The 13,893-nt window shown below is 43.0% G+C and overlaps 6 non-coding genes across 6 annotated transcripts; 2 read left to right on the top strand and 4 right to left on the bottom strand.

The window, feature by feature from the left end:
- Positions 1–5,276: 5,276 nt before the first annotated feature.
- On the bottom strand, positions 5,277–5,348 carry trnae-uuc (transfer RNA glutamic acid (anticodon UUC)). The gene has a single exon. It is a non-coding gene; the product is annotated as a tRNA-Glu (tRNA).
- A 255-nt stretch (positions 5,349–5,603) lies between these two features.
- Positions 5,604–5,720, bottom strand: LOC130416232 (U5 spliceosomal RNA). Its single transcript, XR_008906065.1, has one exon. It is a non-coding gene; the product is annotated as a U5 spliceosomal RNA (small nuclear RNA).
- Positions 5,721–6,869: 1,149 nt separating this feature from the next.
- On the top strand, positions 6,870–6,941 carry trnaw-cca (transfer RNA tryptophan (anticodon CCA)). Its single transcript has one exon. It is a non-coding gene; the product is annotated as a tRNA-Trp (tRNA).
- A 516-nt stretch (positions 6,942–7,457) lies between these two features.
- Positions 7,458–7,529, bottom strand: trnae-uuc (transfer RNA glutamic acid (anticodon UUC)). The gene has a single exon. It is a non-coding gene; the product is annotated as a tRNA-Glu (tRNA).
- Positions 7,530–7,731: 202 nt separating this feature from the next.
- Positions 7,732–7,805, top strand: trnan-guu (transfer RNA asparagine (anticodon GUU)). The gene has a single exon. It is a non-coding gene; the product is annotated as a tRNA-Asn (tRNA).
- Positions 7,806–8,454: 649 nt separating this feature from the next.
- Positions 8,455–8,539, bottom strand: trnas-uga (transfer RNA serine (anticodon UGA)). Its single transcript has one exon. It is a non-coding gene; the product is annotated as a tRNA-Ser (tRNA).
- Between the last annotated feature and the right edge of the window lie 5,354 nt (positions 8,540–13,893).

Genomic DNA, 13,893 nt, shown 5'->3' with positions numbered 1-13,893 from the left:
CTTAGGCTGAAGATCCACATCAGCACCATGGCATGAGGACAGCAAGGGGGCAGGCAAAGTGATAATGGATCCTAGACGAACAAAACAGCATTAATAGAGTCACTTTAAAGACATAAAGTGTATGATAACGTCCTATATATTCTTTTAAAAAAGCGTTACCTGACTCTGGATGTGGATCAAGGTCAGATGAAAGGTATCCAGCCCTGGCAGTGGACGGTCTGCTTTGCTCGGGAAGATCTAATGGCAGATCAGTTTTGCTCTTGTGCTTTTCCCAATCTAGCACAACAGGGCGACATCCAGGCTCCACATAGTCTAGCCCAAACCTCTCCCCAGAATCCTTGCTGGACACTAGAAGGGCAGGATACTTGGGCATTCCGAACACCCTTTCAGACGCAGTATTGAGATCTGCGATCAGGGATGGATCAAATACACCAGGAAGCCGAACACCTGGTGATTTCAGGTCCACCAGGCGCTGAAAGTTCCAACGTGCCACTCCCATCATCCCCTGGGCTTGAAACAACTCAGAGGAAACACGTGTGCCGGTGACCCACTGAGCCTGGTGGAAGTGGTAGCCCTCCTGCTGTGATGTGCCTCTTATTGGCACCCAGACATCAACTTTAGCTCCCTCACCCTGGACGTGATTAAGCTGCAGTGTCCCACCATGCCTATACAGGATCTCACCTGCTACTTCAGGATCACTCAGACATCCCCTCAAAATATGGACACGCTGAATGCGCCATGTCTTCAACATAGAGGGTTTGTAGAGGTGAACACCATTTGGATCAGCTGCCAAATGGAAGTGCTGCATGACCCCCTCAATCCTTTTGAGAAGTTCTTGAGAACCAGGAATCTTTGTTCTGCAGTGCTCCCGAATGTGCTGCTTGGTGGGGTTGGCTGGCTGAATAGCACAAAACGCATAGGCATTCTTGAGCTTCATCAGGTCTTCTTGATCCACCACACAGAAAGCAGCAGACAGGAACTGGGTGAAGGAGCTGTATAAAGCATGATGCTCGGAAACACACTCCCGGTGAAAGCGCCTCATGCAATGAAACAGGTCGAGCTTGACATTGATGTGCTGATTGAAGCGAGATCTTGATGCGCATGCATTTTGCAGTTCACCAGAAGTGGCCTCGGCAATATCAGCATCAGCAGTTCTCCAGGCATTCCAGTTGAGATGTTCTCCAGCCTGCAGATCTGGCACCCTGAACGCTGCACAGCAATCCCTGAAACAGAAATATATATATTTTTAATTATAGTATAATTAAATTTAATTGTAGTATAATTACATATTAAAACTACAGTATTAATAGGTCTAAACAACAGTTTATGAGTAAAAAGAACGTGCACAGATGGTGAATTGTGAGGAAATGCAGGCAAACGATTGCATGATTCAAATGACTCACCTGTCCACCCAATGGTACCTTGCCTTTTCCACTCCTGCAATGTTGTACCGGTTTGCTAGGCCCTGATACATGGGTTCCATTGACCTTTCCGTCTCAGACTGCACCATCACCCACGAAAGGATCATCCAGTTTTTGTTCATGGTGGCGTAAGATGACATTGTGCCAGAGGTAAATGTAACTTTCCTTGCCACTTTCCGGGTGTGGTCAGAACGTAAAGCCTGCCCAAAGGTGCCCTGCAGTAGCTTTCTAATAGCTACCTGTTGTCGCTGGTACTCATAAAGGAGGCAGTCAGTGAGGTAGTCTGCAGACACAGAGATTCCATTCCATCCATCAGGATCATCATACTCGCCAAAGGGAGGAGGCTTGGTCTCATTTCTTAGGAATCCTGTGATGGTTTTCTGTCCATAATTTCCAGCCTCGGAATCCAGGACATTCTGGCAACTGAGGAGGTAGGCAAAGTCGGCACGTTCAAATTTCAGGTGCATCATTTCAATCACCTGCCTGGCCATGTCTGAGGGTGATTTTCCGGTACGCCGCAGCTCATCCATCACAGATCTACAGATGGCCTTCTTGTAAGTAAGAATTGCTGGCAGTACATTTGTAAACCTTTTGGGGAGCTTTTCCAGCCACTGTGGGTTGTCTGCATACCACCTTTTCTTGCAGACTTTGCAGCACAGCCGAGATGAGAAGAGGTAGTACTGACCTGTGATGCCCACGATCACACGAGGTCTACCGACTCCTGCACACGTGACCTGTGCTTTGCTACACCCCGCAATGCATGGCAGAGCATAGTTACTCTTAAGTCTAGCCATCAAGGTGTCATTTTCAGGTTTCCAAATAAAAAAAGGATGAAGCTGAAAATATTTGGCTGACGGCAGATCAGAGACTGTGTCTATCAGCTCAGGTTGAGGAGGTAAACGCCACAGTGACACGGTCTTCATGGGGTTGCTCACAGGAGGAGAGCCTGGCCACAGACCCATGGATTCCAACTCAGTCTTCATCCAGATCCTCTGTTGATGAGAACACTTCCACTGACGCGTGTCATTATCATTTCCAGGAAGCTGTGGAGCAGGAACTCTAGGAAGGGTTGGTGTGCCTGGGTGTTTGAAAATAAGAAAAAATAATAAAGTATTGTTACAGATATTAAATATGTTAATAACTTTTATATCCACAGAATACTCTCTTACTTTGCGCTGCCGGTCGAACAGGTGGTGGAACACACACTGAAGGAGGAGGAGCAGAGGAACATGGTTCTGAAAGCACAAATAAAATAATTAAAGCTGTTGTAAACAAAGTTAAACAAAAAAAAAACGTTCTAGACATGTGACGAGGTCTCTATAAATTCACAATTCCAAACATAGAAATGATTCAACCCATATATATCTAATGCAACCCATTCTTACCATCTTTGTTAGATTCCTCAAAAGAAAGGGTCCTGCACGCTCGAGAGATACTGCCCTCTGATGAAGAGAGACACATTGTAAAAGAGGTGATAGTTTTAAAAACATGCATTTATAATGTATGATTCAATGTATCCATAAACTTGACATTAGAACACACCTGTCGCTGAAACACCTTTTTTTGATTGTGTGGAAGCTGATGGTTCCTGCACAAGAAACATCAGCTCTTTAGGAAGGGGCACTGGTGTTTTCAGAGCTGGCACAGCTGGTGCTTTAAAAAGGAAGTCAGAAAAAAATTCAATTCAAAGTTATAAAGAAGACAATTATATGATCAGAGAGGCGGAAATAAAATGTGTTTACCATCCACAGGAGACAGACGCAGTTCCTTTCTAGTGACCATCAGTGGTTTCAAAAGGACAGTAGATGGTTCTGCAAGACATAACATCTTGTTAATAATATCAATAGTCTTAAGAGATCTGCTTACTTTAATAGAATGAATGAAATGATGCATTAAGCCTTCTCAAATAATGTCACAAACATTTTAAACTAAACAGGGAATGTAAACAATGTAATTACAAGAACATGCACGTCTTCATGTATTAATAAACTGAAATATTTATAAGTTTACAGTCAAAGTGAGCACTTACCCAGAATGGGGGTTTATCAGTTCATCGTGGTGGGGGAATCAATTCATAGCCCCTTGAACAGTTAGTATAATGCCAACAGCACACAGATTTGTTAGTGACACACGGCCAACACACTGACACATTTAGACAAAAAAAAATCATATTCAGTTTTGGAGAACATTTAATTTCATAATTCATCAACACAAAAGTGCTGACACTAAAGTGAATAAAAACCTGTCGTTGTTTCTGTGGAGTGTTTCACTTCAGCAGCTGAGCACGCAGATGATGCTGGCGCTAACAAATGTAAAAATTAGGGAACATTTATTAAATATATCAACTTATTTAATACAAGATGTCATTTAAGAAAAAAAACACTCACACTGCACCAGTAGCTTAGAGGGGGTGATGTTCAGCATTGCAGTCTCCAGCTCAGCGTCTTCATCCATCTCTGTATGGTTGACAAACAAGAGTTAAAGGTTGCTTTTACGCTGCACTTGGAATTTTTCAAATGTAACTTCATACTTTACCTTATTCTTTGTAAAGCACAAAGTATCTTTATACTTATTGACATAAATGTAAAGATTCTCTTCTGAAGGCCAAATGAGGGGAAATAACAACTGACCTGTGGGCTCAGATGTGGCAGGAACATGCGGAAGGGCAGACTGCTGCTGCTTCAGCAGGTATTGTTGCAGTTTATGCATCCGTGTCCCTCGGACACACTTAGCCCCCATTACAAAGGACGCGTAACCATCAGCTCTGCCGTCCCAAATCTCCTTCCATGTACTCTTGGCACGAGCTCCGAAACCAACCAGCTGATCGTCGCCTGGTGATGCCGCTGTTGCAGCTGGAGTTTTGGACGTGTAATGTAAAAGAGACAGAATCTCCTCAAAGCTGTGGGCGTACTGCATAAAAGAGACCAGGCTGCTCTTGCTGTGCCCCTCGGTCATTGTGACTCCTGCAGCCTCTTCTTGCTGAAGGTTCTTCATCAGATAGATGGTGTACCCCACATCATTTTCAAGGAGCCACCGGAAGGACTTCCCCTTGTATTTCCCAAACTGCAGGATGTACTCACCAAAAACTTCTTTTTGGTCTGAGGCATCACCTCCTCTTTGACGGACCACATTCAGAGCATTTTGTCTCACAAGCTCCAGCTTAATTGGTGCCGACTTGTCCTGCAAAGATAGGTTGTTTTTTATTGTTCTCGCCTGGTCAGTTGGATCCTGCAGAAGATATCCCAGCGGTCCCTTACGAAACGCAACCTTTACCCTTCCAGGAAAAAAAATGACCCTTTTCTGCATGATGACCTTTTTTTTAAAGTGTTAAAATTTACATTGGAATGAAAAAGATGAAAACCAGATGGTTTTTCACAAATGCAGTACAAACAGTGTTGTGATGCTGCTATGAAGTCGTTCACCGAGATTATGTTTTAGAACCAAAGGAAGCTTTTTGTACCCACATGACTGCCCACTTTAGCTCTTTTGGATGTTTAAGATTTTCTCCATGTAGAGGTGTGGTTAAAAACGTCAAGATAGTGTAAAGACATCTCGTAAAAATTGTCCCAGATGTACCTTCTGTACTTTTCAGTTGTCGGCACCCAGAACGCAGCACTTTGTGTCCAGCACTTGTTGCCTGAGACCTCAGGACGCACCATATAATACAAGGTTAAATACTGTTTGCTCACTTGAGTTTGGATTGTGCAAAGGAGTTAAAATGTAGAAGGTGCCAAGAAAGGCTGATATACGAGATAAGTGACTATTTGTTTGATCTCCTACACAGCTGACTCGTCAGAGCCTCACCGCTAAACAGCAGCTTTTTCATTAGAAAATAACCAATTGAGAAAATGGTAATTCCCATACCGGGAGTTGAACCCGGGCCGCCTGGGTGAAAACCAGGAATCCTAACCGCTAGACCATATGGGACGCCTTAGCTAACTTCTTCCGACCTGGAGCCGACATGCACTTCAACTGTTTCCCAGTACAGAGGAAGCGAAATAACAATCACACATTTGAAGTGCATCGCAGAAGATTTTCTACCTATCTGAGCAGGTGCTGACAATAAACTTGCAACAAACGTGGTGAAACCAAGAGTCCCAAAACAGCTAGGAGACAACGATGTACAGAAGCAATCCGACTGAGGCTGATTCTTAAACGCTCTGGTTCTTGGCACAATAACGAAGGCCTGCTGTGAGCGGAGCCGTCCAAAATTACATTAAACTCACGGTGGTTTCATTCTGCGGAAATCTTTCGTAAAAGGCAGAAGATTTATGCGTAGATCAAGAGAAACTCGAGCTGCACCCACCAGCTCTCGGCCCAGTGTGCTTCCTATGTCGCACCGCAATGTTCAAGGGGCTAATATTTGGTCGAGGCTCCTACCTGATAATTCACTCTGGGAGGGGCCATGAGACAAAGTTCTCTTCCATCAACAAAATACTGCAAAAGCCAAGTCTGAAGAGATGTTCCTGAAGCTAGCATCCTACCGACCACAGGTACTAGCATCTAGATCTTCCAAGAAATAAAATACAAATCTTCAATCTCCGACAACTCTAGCTGAATCAGAACAATGGTACTGTTTAGCGTGTTGACACATGGTTCATATGCTCTCCTACTTTGAATAAAAGCATCTGCCAAATGAAAAATGCAAATGGATAGAGTACGGCGTCCTTCTTCCTCTACTGAATTTCTTTTAACCAACAAATTAAAGTGTGATGATGTGTTGACCATTCCACCGAGGTCCAAAGGAGGATTCAGAAAGTCTGCACAACACTCTAAATTAGCCAAGCTTGCAGCCTTCCTACTGCACACATCCAATATCAAAAAACTAATCTTTTCCAAAGAGAATGCTATGAGATATCGGTTGCAGTTCGGCACAAAAACATTTCCGCAATTGCAAGCCAGTACTCGTTAGTATAGTGGACAGTATCTCCGCCTGTCACGCGGAAGACCGGGATTCGATTCCCCGACGGGGAGCTTGAGTGTCCTTGTGGGTCATCCCTGCTTTGTCAGCTCTTATGTGCAGCAAGGTATGCTCTGTCAGTAGAACATGAGACTCTTAATGTCAGGGTCGGTAGAGGATAAGATTCAGCGTCGTGTGCTCGAGCCCCACGTTGGACGTGCAAATGACTTTTGATCGTGGTGTCTTTCACCTAGGCCTCGGTTCCCAGGCTTAGTGACAGAACAGTCAGGCAGCTTCTTGGAAAATACTGAACACTTGACGACTTAACCGTTATGCTGCAAAGGCGGCTCTCGGAAGACGGACGCTATATTTTCGTGCGGCGACGTTCGTTGTTATGACTTTGCAAACCTCTGCTGTTTCTTTCCAAGTCAAACCGTTGCTCTGTCCGAGAACAACAAATTTGACGTCTCTTTGTGCCGCCGTCTCCTGATGGCTTTCGTGCAACTGTCCGTCTCTGTGGCGCCATCGTTGGCGTCTGCCCAGCGAGAGGCCTCGTGGCGCAACGGTAGCGCGTCTGACTCCAGATCAGAATGTTGCGTGTTCAAATCACGTCGGGGTCAAGATTTCTTTCTGTGTGTACGGCTTGTTAACAACACCGTGAGGCTGATGTCGCACACTAATTGCTGCTAGGAAGTTGTTCACCGAGATTACGTTTTAGAACCAAAGGGAACTTTTTGTACCCACATGACTGCCCACTTTAGCTCTTTTGGATGTTTAAGATTTTCTCCATGTAGAGGTGTGGTTAAAAACGTCAAGATAGTGTAAAGACATCTCGTAAAAATTGTCCCAGATGTACCTTCTGTACTTTTCAGTTGTCGGCACCCAGAACGCAGCACTTTGTGTCCAGCACTTGTTGCCTGAGACCTCAGGACGCACCATATAATACAAGGTTAAAGACTGTTTGCTCACTCGAGTTTGGATTGTGCAAAGGAGTTAAAATGTAGAAGGTGCCAAGAAAGGCTGATATACGAGATAAGTGGCTATTTGTTTTTACCTCCTACACAGCTGACTCGTCAGAGCCTCACCGTGAAACAGCAGCTTTTTCATTTTAAAATAACCAACTGAGAAAATGGTAATTCCCATACCGGGAGTTGAACCCAGGCCGCCTGGGTGAAAACCAGGAATCCTAACCGCTAGACCATATGGGACGCCTTAGCTGTCTCCTTCCGACCTGGAGCCGACGTGCACTTCAACTGTTTCCCAGCACAGAGGAAGCGAAATAACAATCACACATTTGAAGTGCATCGCAGAAGATTTTCTACCTATCTGAGCAGGTGCTGACAATAAACTTGCAACAAACGTGAACTTGTCCAACTTGTCCAACTTGTCCAAGCAAAATCCTTGACAACTGTCTCTGTGGCGAAATCGGTTAGCCCATTCGGCTGTTAACCGAAAGGATGGTGGTTCAAGCCCACCCAGGGATGAAAGCTTTGTGGCGAGCAGCTGTAGTTTTCTGACCCCAAAATGCTGAGGCCCGCCAGTGGAGCTTACTCAACAGAGTCTTACTCTAAAACAATACGGCTTTGCAAACACACTGAAAGAAAAGATGCCTTTGGCTTCTAAAGCCGGGAGTTAAACCCGGACCGCTTGGGTGAAAACAGGAGTCCTGACTGCTGGACCATGCCTGACACCTCAGCAAGCGCAATACGGACTGCAACTGTTTCCAAGAGATTAAGAATCGGAGTAGCGACCCTACATTTTCAATGCAAGTCGGAAAGACTTTTCATTTCTCTGCACGTGTAGTAGCAGTGATTGGATGAGCTGGGTTTAAACATTCTAAAGAACAGCTGAAGAAGTGCTTGGCGCGGCTCTTTTTGAACAAATTGCAGTGCGTTGTTCGCCCGATTGAAGGCGTTCGCCACCAACACATTTCCAAAGCGAGCGGGAAGCAGTTTATTCAACCCCCCCAAAAAGTTGCCTCGGTCCAGATTCGCTGAGACCACAACACAGAGTACTAACCAACCACACGATCAAAGCGAGCTAACAGACGGCTGCACAGGGCTCGGCCGAGATGAAGTTTGCTCTTTCGCCTCTAGAGATACAAATCAACATCTGAGCTTAATAGACCGCAAACGTAGTCGGCAGGATTCGAACCTGCGCAGGGAGACCCCAATGGATTTCAAGTCCATCGCCTTAACCACTCGGCCAAATATGGGGCAAAATGGACTGTTATGGTGGGGGAAAAGAAAAAAAAAGAAAGAAGAAGGGGGAAAAGAAAGATTGAGCAAAAAATGAAGTAAAATTATAGTATATTTAATATTATAATTACAAAAGGTAAAAAAAACGTATTCAATTTTATCAACAAAATACCTAAGTGCCCATTTAGATCCAAGTAATTGTAATGTTTTTTTTTTTTAAATCGATCTATTTCACTATAACTTCAATAACTGCATTAACTCATATACTGCACCATACCTTTAATAACCGCATTAACTTTCTATTGCACTGCAACTTTAATAGCTAATGTCTATAATCAATGCACACCTAAGTCACTTGCACTACTGTATAGTCTAAATTGTTATCTGTTCATAACCACCTGTACACTAATGTTCACAGTATATAGCCTTCTGTATATATTGTCCATAGTACATACCGACTGTCATATTGTCATAGAACATTCCTTCTGTAAAGTATTTTCATAATAGTTTCATAATAGTATTTTTATGCCCATTGTATAGTATTTTCCTAATATTGTATTCTGTATTTATTCACACTGTATATCATGCACTTGCTAATTGCACTTCTGGTTAGACCTAAACTACATTTCGTTACACTGTACTTATATATGTGTACTGACAATAAAGTTGAATCTAATCTAATCTAATCTAATATACACTTCCAAAATCCTTATATATATGAGATACATTAGATGTAATAGTAAACATTTATTAAATACAATATTAAATATTAACAATAATTATACAATAACTAGAATACAATAAGAAATAGAGAGAGCTATCCTTCAAATTCTGTTAACCTAATACACTACTAAAAATTTACTGTAACTAGATTTAAGACAAGTTTCTTAAAAAAATAAAATAATGTGGTGTTGGTATGGTAATGTTTGTTTGTTGCCTACAAAGAGTCTTTCCACTCTGTAATGCTCTGGCCCGACGCTGGACAGTACCATTTTCCTCTAAGCTGAGTATGACCAGTAATTTTGCTTCTTGACTTGCCACAGATTTTGGATTGATAGTGGTAGTCGTCTTTTGTTTGCCTTTTCTTTGGTGGCTCCCCTCTTGCCACACGCTGTTCATCCTCAAGTGCTGCCTTGTGGAGCCTCCATGCACGTTGTCGGTTTTCAGGTGGTGGCAGAGCTAATGGCTGTTGACCAGGGGGAAGGGAAGACCAACCATGAGGTGGGGGTGGAGCCGATGATGGATACCCGGGTGGAAGGGAAGACCACCCATGAGGTGGGGGTGGATCTGATGATGGATACCCGGGTACAACGGAAGACCAACCATGAGGTGAGGGTGGAGCTGATGATGGATACCCGGGTACAACGGAAGACCAACCATGAGGTGGGGGTGGAGCTGTAACGGATACCCGGGTGCAACGGAAGACCAACCATGAGGTGGGGGTGGAGCTGATGATGGATGCCCGGGTGCAACGGAAGACCAACCATGAGGTGGGGGTGGAGCTGATGATGGATGCCCAGGTGCAACGGAAGACCAACCATGAGGTGGGGGTGGAGCTGATAATGGATGCCCGGGTGCAACGGAAGACCAACCATGAGGTGGGGGTGGAGCTGATGACGGATACCCGGGTGAAAAAGACCAATCAGAACACTCAGACCAGGTATTCCACCCAGGAAAGTCCTGTGCCTCAGGACAGAAGAAATTATTCTGTGCAGCAGGAGAATAGTCTGTGTCATATGGAGATGTGTCTCCTAGCCCAGTGCCTGTGAGTGCATTTGAAGACACTGCAGTTCCACTTCGTGCATATTTACGTTGACGAATGACTGCCTCACCCTCCCGATTCTCAGGCTCCTTGAACTCAATGGGAACATGTCCATGTTCAACAGGTCCAGATGGGAGCTCCCTTGGCTTTGGCAGTGGCTCCTTCGCTATACCAATTTGCTGGGGAAGCTCCACTCCTTGCAGTAAGGTGTCCCGATCAGTTCGTTTCTGTCGGTCAAGAAGCCTTTTTAAAAAAAAAAACATCTTCAGTTCAAGAGTTATATAAACACTGTGAATTAAACCATTCTAAACAAATGCAAACTAATAGTTAATTTAGAAGTTGTTATAAGGAATATGCTACTAAAGTGAAATTAGGAAGGCAATAACCAACTCACCAAGATGACACTGTAGTGTTGTTGATTGTAACTAGCACCAGGTTGGTCTTGTCGAGCAGCTCTCGGCAGTCTTCAAGCAGCTGCTTGATGTGACAATACATCATCACAATTGCCTGTGTAATTGGAAAGGTTTTGCCCTTATTGTCTTTAGGTCTGTTTCTGGCTTCCCTGAATTCCTTCAAAAGCTTGAGTGCGATGCATTCTGAAATCCTGTTGATATCAGGTCTCTGAGCTGCCTGGCCATGGGTCATGAATAGTCTGTGGATAAAACAATGCATTTAATGCATTTTGTATGTTATTCTATGGTTCATTGGAGCTTTATAAACATACAGACTAATTAGGAATTTTTATTTTATGCAAATGAAAAGTGAGGGATAATTTATGATGGCACACACTGTAAAAATGTCCTTTAACACAGGTGCACCACAATTTAACTCACCTCTCAGCTGCTTGCTGACCAGGGGCTGAGCCACTACGCTTTCGAGAAGCTCTCCAAGGACCTGGCAAGATCCTTTTCTTGCACTTAAGGGAATACTTGGAAGGGGACTGATCAATAGCATGCAGACACGAATACAACCGCAAGATCTCTGCTATCTCGTTGGTTGACAAAGCAGTGATAGTCCGGTTGAGGCTAATAAGGTACCCTGCCAGGTTATCCACCGCCAAAAAAAACGAAATCCTGGATTACAGTTCTTTGATAAACTGTTCTTCACAAATTACAAGCATAAGCATCACGTATTAGAGTCTTTACCAGAGATGATGTGCTGGGCCCAGCGCAGGACATGTCTTCAATGTCAGGACTGTGAGAGCCACCACTTGGAACAGGGGTTTCCTAGATAATTTTTGAACATTTGTAAGTATACCAATTAAACATTGTAGAGCATTACTTAAATTGAATATATAAATTATAAAACAACTCATGTATTGCTCATATAAGCTAACATTCCTATGCAATTTCAATTTAATTCAAGAAAATGTATATTACCAGAGAAGAGGTCAATAAATCATCATGACTGCTGGAACTGCCAATAGTGCGTGTGTTTAAACTGATGTCTGCTGCATCACATATTGTGACATCCAGACACTCATCCTCCTGAACTTCAACCTGCATCTCTGGCAGAGTGATTTCACCAGGCTCCAGTGGAGAAAGTAGGTCTCCTCTGCCAGATTGTGCCAACAAGTACTCCACTGCTATACGCTCATCTGCCAAAAAGAGGCATCATATTGTAAAAAGAGGAATATATCAGGCTAAATCATAACAGTAAATGTGATGAATGTGGTGTTGGAAATGAATAAAAAAAAATGTGATTTAAAAAAAATACATAAATAAATAAAGTCACACATAGACAACTCAACCAAATACGCTGAAAACACACAGACACATCTTATAACAGTATAGATAGATAATAGATATGACCACCGTTACAGCAATGATCATTCCATTAAAAATGGAATGAATTAAAAATGGAATGAATGGTTAGCGTTTAGGCAGCATTCAAACTCACAGCAAAGCCTGGTATTACTATAGTAAGAGAATGTACAGTATTGAATCTTACTTGTGGGTTTCCCATGGGTTATGAATTCTTGCAGGAGTGCACATCCGAGGAGTCTTTTGCTGAGGACATTAATGTGGGACATTAAACGTACAACATAGATTTTAGTTTGTGATGTACCACTCATGTCCACAGCTTGAAGAGCCCGGTTGATGTTCCATCTCGATGCACCCTCAAGCATGTACATCTGAGTATGTACAGCATTACATCTCCACCCTGTAAGGAAAAATGTGTGACATTGTCAAAATACCATTATAAACCCCTCTACGAACTTCCAAAGCTGACTACCAATTAAAGCTAATTCACTTGTTAACTCAACCTGTGGAAATTGAATTCCTTTATTTTACTTTACTTTTTTTTAAGTCGTATTTAAACTGTTTTTTGTTGTATTCTTCCAAAGTTTAGAAATTCCTTTATTGTGACAACACTACTTAATTACAGACATGATATTCTTGGTATTGTTACCATACCTGGAATGAAAGTGCACTGATGGCGATGAAAGCTTTCAAGAGAAGAGGACCCTCTGCCACACCGCAGTACATCCAGAACCTTGTCACCCTTCTGTAACCCAGAGCCCAGCTTTGTGTAAAGCTGAACACCAGGCGGGTCTTGGATACAGGGTAAATGTTTCTGTTGTACCTCCCAAACGTGCATCATGCTCTCTGGATTAATGAGGCGCAAACCAGTCGTGTCGGTCAGTTCTGTTGGAATATGCCCCTGAAGTTTTTTTAAAAAGTATGTTCTTTTTCGCTTCTTTAAGGTGAGAGAAGTCATCCTTGTCCCATTCAAAGATACAACTGGACAACTTGGAGCAGAAAGTGCCATACAGTGGATGGTGCTCTGTTGTAAGACCAGCAGTGAACCGTCGCATGAAGTGGAAAACATCAAGGCGAACTTTGAACTTCCAAGGTCGAAACCAGGTAAGAACTGGAGTAACACCTACACCAATGAGAAACAATGAGCGAGTTTACACATCTTCTTAGATTTAAATTTGTATCATTTAAAAATATGCTAATGCTATTTATAAATATTCTCTTAAGCCTCTAAATCCGTCAGATTTCACTTCTTTTAAAGAAACATTTTTATCAGGCTCCTAGGTTCAGTTCCATAGCAGATAGCAGATAATTCAGAATGGGCTGAGCGTTATTTAGAAGTCTTTGAAGCAAGATTATTTGAGTAACATATACTTTACTTTGAGAGCATTCACTCATCATTCACTCATCAACATTATAATCTCATTTTTGACAGAGGTGGCTTTTAGAGGGTTCTGCATCTGAACGAACATGAACAAAATATGAACACCTAAAAAAGCCATCTAAACACCATTTTCCTAAATTAGTGGGAAACATGCAGATCTATGATTTATTGTCATTGAGACACATGCCAAAAATTATTGCTTATATGGATTAGAAATGTATAAATGCACACACATTCCTGTTAAGTAATGGCTTAAGTTGACAAACCTGTCCCGCTGCAGCAGTCCCTGTCAACATAAATCGCAGCTGGATCTGGCTCCCTAGCATCCCTGTATCACTTTACAATGCCCTGACACAAGTCATCTAAGCCGGCTCCCTCACCCGTGGTTAGGACACAGTTCAGAACTTGGCCAAATTCATTACCAATGTTGGTCATCCAGGTAGCAGTGTCAGCAATGCCACCAGCAAG

Source organism: Triplophysa dalaica, unplaced genomic scaffold (assembly GCF_015846415.1).
Source record: "Triplophysa dalaica isolate WHDGS20190420 unplaced genomic scaffold, ASM1584641v1 Contig2, whole genome shotgun sequence".
Classification (NCBI taxonomy): Eukaryota; Metazoa; Chordata; class Actinopteri; order Cypriniformes; family Nemacheilidae; genus Triplophysa; species Triplophysa dalaica.
This window is presented reverse-complemented; position numbering and strand designations above follow the sequence as displayed.